The following is a 3,836-nucleotide window of genomic DNA, read 5'->3' as shown; positions in this document are numbered from 1 at the left end:
TTCGTCAGTCAGTGCCGTTTCTCATATGCCTTTGAATGTGAATGAGCTCTGCTGTCTCATGGTTTAAAATAAAGCTGTTTTAAATCACGTTGAGCTGAAACTTGGCATGCAGAGTCTCGGCTCAGGTTCTGCTCTGCGATAACGTGATGAGCCAGGGAGCGGTTGTAGGAAAACATTTATCTGTTTACAAAATGTGAGTTTGTTATTCTGTGCCTAAAGGATGGGATGTTTTCTTTTGGTGTTGTGAAACAGGAGATTGTTCTGTCAAAGATCAATGGAGCATGTGCAGTACTTCTCCTATTGTATCAAATCTTACTGTGAAATCAATATTCAGCTATCATTTGTGGCTTCATAATGATAAACTGTAAAAGTGCATTGGTTGGGGTGGGGGGAGAAAAAGAACATTTCATGGTTTGAGAAACTTGGAATGAAATGGGGCAGCTTTTCTTCAGTATGGTTGATTGGGGTGGGGGTGGGGAGTAAGTTCATAAAGGGACTTTGGATATAATGTTATGAAATAGTTAGTGGAGTTAATGCAGGAAGCCAGGACTTGTCTCAAGTTAGTGTCTGAGCTCATGGGCCAGTTGGTCGGACTCACTCTTGCTCTTTCCGACCTATTGAAGATTAAATTCTTCGAAGTGGCACCCTTTTAATAAGAGGGATGGAGATCCCAGAATACCCTGTGGTTAGAGCACTGTTCTGGGTTATGGGAAAAATGGATTTGATTCTCTTCTGGCAAAGAAGGGGATTGAATTCAGGTCCTGGATGAGTGTGCTCAGATGAGAGAGGTAACACCTTTATGGATCCATATGGAGCTTAGGTATTGAACTGTACAGGACTGTCAGGGCAGGTGCTTATGGGGATGCCCAAGAGTAAACTCTAGTATTTTATAGTTTTAGAAAAAAATCAGTTGCTTCCTTTGTTAGGTGGCAGTAGAGCAGAGGTTTTGAGACCTATGCTTTTGGACTTCAGCGCTGAAGACTTTCTGTGGATCTAGCCTTGAAAGTTCAGTGTGCAGTTTTCATGCCCTTCACAAACAGCCAGTCATTACTACCTAAAGAAAAGGGAAAATGTTACAGTATTATATTGCAATATAAAAATCATATACGACTTTGAAAATGTGCTTACTTGGATCTGTAAAGATTATTCTTAGTCATTAATAGCCATTTGGTTATCTTGTATGTACATTAAAGTAAGGCGATTATTCTCCATAATCAGGGCCATATTGATATGATACCAGACATAAAAATCAAAGCTGGGCAGAAAGAGACAAATTATGTGTCAAAGATGAATGGAATCGGATTTTTTGTTTATATTATTTCCCTTGTAAATACCTTTCAGACTAATCTCAGATTAATTCTCACAAGTTTGATCTGTTCAAGTTTGTATCAACAATAGTAATATAGTAAACAGTGTAATAAGATGATAATTGTGGAACACACACACACACACAATGTATGCTCATATATTAGAGTAAATACACCTACACCTGTAATTTTACTATGCTATTGGTGTATATATGCACCAACTTTTATAATTTTCTATACTGTTTTACTAGTATAGTAAAATTACAAAAGCTGGTGTAGCTATTCTTATTCTTAATGGAAGAGCTAAGCTAAAGTAAGGCTTATACATTATTAAAATCGAGGGTTAGAGCCACTGCAGTACTATGCTGCAGAAAAAAAAAAAGTTTGGGTAGGTATAGAAGATGATGCTTTTTCAAAAGTATGTCTCATTGAGGTCAACCTAGTGTAGTATTATCTTTTTAGCCTGTTGTTTTTGCATTTAAAAAGTTCAGAGATTGGCTTAGATACTCAAAAGTAATGATACTGTAAATGCTGTAGAGTTCAGTAATCAATCCTTGTAAGCAGTAAGCATTTTATTTCCCTAATGGACAGGTTGGTGACTTAAGAAGTGTATCACAAGCTACAGATAAGGGGGAGTAGAAAGAATCAAGTTCATGTAGGTTAATGACGTCACTTTTCACTATTAAGTTCCAAGCATTTTCAGGAAACTGTTCTGAATATACATGGTGTGTTGTGGTTTTTGCTGTGTTTTATAGAGTATCAAGTATTGGAGTATGTTAGGGAAAGATTTAGCCTTGAATCTGAAAAAAATCTAGCTAAGAACAGTCTATGTTCTTATTTGGACTTAGTACAAGTAATCAGTGCTGGTGAAATGTATGCAGTGGTTTTATACTGCCCTGACACTGATTAGCTTTGCTCACTCTGAGGATATCTACTAGTCAGTTTAAGGGAAATTATTAGAAGCCTTGAAAGTGGGTGGAGCTAGTCCGATTCTGAGCTGCTACTACCATAACGTCCTAACACCTGGACCGTGTGCTGTACTTATTTTAGGGGTATAGGTTGTAGCCGTGTCGGTCTCAGGACATAGGCAGACAAGGTTCTTTGGGTAAATCCAATACCTTTTATTAGAATAATTAAAATAGTTGGAAAAATTCTTCTTTGGAAGCTTTTGGGTACGAACGCCCTTTGGCAGGCTGAGGAAGCATCTGTAGTTGTTCTGTGCTTCTCCAGCTGCAGATGCTTCCTTTGCCCGATGAAGTATGTTTGTGCCCGAAAGCTTGCAAAGAAGAATTTTTCCAGCTATTTTAGTTGGTCTAATAAAAGATATTGGATTTACCCAAAGGACCTTGTTTGTACTTATTTGGCATTGTTTTATAGTGCTGTGCTATTAACCCCCCCAGTTCTTTTTCAAGGCTTGTAAAGATGCAGGCAGATATAACAATTAAACCATTTCAACTGCTCAGCTGTGTGCATGTACAAGCTTTTTGAGGCTTTCTAAAAGTGGCTGAAATGCTCCAACGTAGCACTTCTTTGCATGAAATACTCTTTTGGAGCTGTACTTTGGTTATGTCTGAGTGGGGACAGGGTGGGGGAATGGCCTGCTCTCCAGTTGCTGGGTCTTGGGGCTCTGCCAGGTCTCCACTGAGACACTGCACACTCTGCTGGGACACCCACCCCTACCAGACCTGGAGGTAGGCTTAATTCCTACCCCCACTTGTCAGCCCCCTGCTGCTGTTGGAGTGGGCCCCTCTGCCTCAGTCCCTTCCAGCCCTTCGCTTGTCCAAGAAGGTGGGAGGACTGGATCTGGAGTGTTAGACTCCTGGCAGCAGGGCTGGGGAGCTGTTCTCCCCTTCTCCCTCCCCCACTCCATCTCTTGGCTCTCCCCTCCTCTCTACTTCATTCCTTCCCACAGGTGAGGGTGAAGGGAACACCAGAGCTGCAGGTTGCTGCAGCCTGCTGTAGCACCTCCTATCTGGGGCTGGTGGAGCTTGTAGTATTTGAATCCTTTCTGCCAGGGAATGCCAGAGGGGTATTTGTTCCATAGTTGAAATGTTTACAAGGACATTTCACTTAGAAACATTTAAAGTTTGTCTGTTTGCACCCTAATAGTAGTTTCTTTCAATGTTTTGATTAGAATTTGCGCACATGAAAGGAGATAACAGCCCTTTCATACTTGTTTCCCTTGTATAGTTTCTGTGTAGGCAAGTGGGGTAGAGCTAACTTAAAGGTAGACAGTTACCTTTACTATGCAGTTAACTGGAGTATAGTTACATTAAGAAGTAGGTTATAGGGCAGGGGTGGACAAAATACAGCCCATGGGTCGGGTCTGGCCTGCCAAGCCATTCTATCCGGCCCATGGGGCCCTTAAAAAATTTAGAAAATTAATTATTTGCCCCTGGCTGCCTGTCAAAGATAACAAGGTGCCAGCGGCAGTAGCATCCAGGTGGAGTCGGTGGTAGGACCCAGCGGTGATGGCAGCAAGGCCCATCTGGCCCTGCTCCCCCCTCCCTCAGATCTACCCCCCCCCCA

The sequence above is a fragment of the Gavialis gangeticus genome, unplaced genomic scaffold (genome assembly GCF_001723915.1).
Source record: "Gavialis gangeticus isolate Ggan-Ray unplaced genomic scaffold, GavGan_comp1, whole genome shotgun sequence".
Classification (NCBI taxonomy): domain Eukaryota; kingdom Metazoa; phylum Chordata; order Crocodylia; family Gavialidae; genus Gavialis; species Gavialis gangeticus.
Note: the sequence above shows the minus strand (reverse complement) of the source record.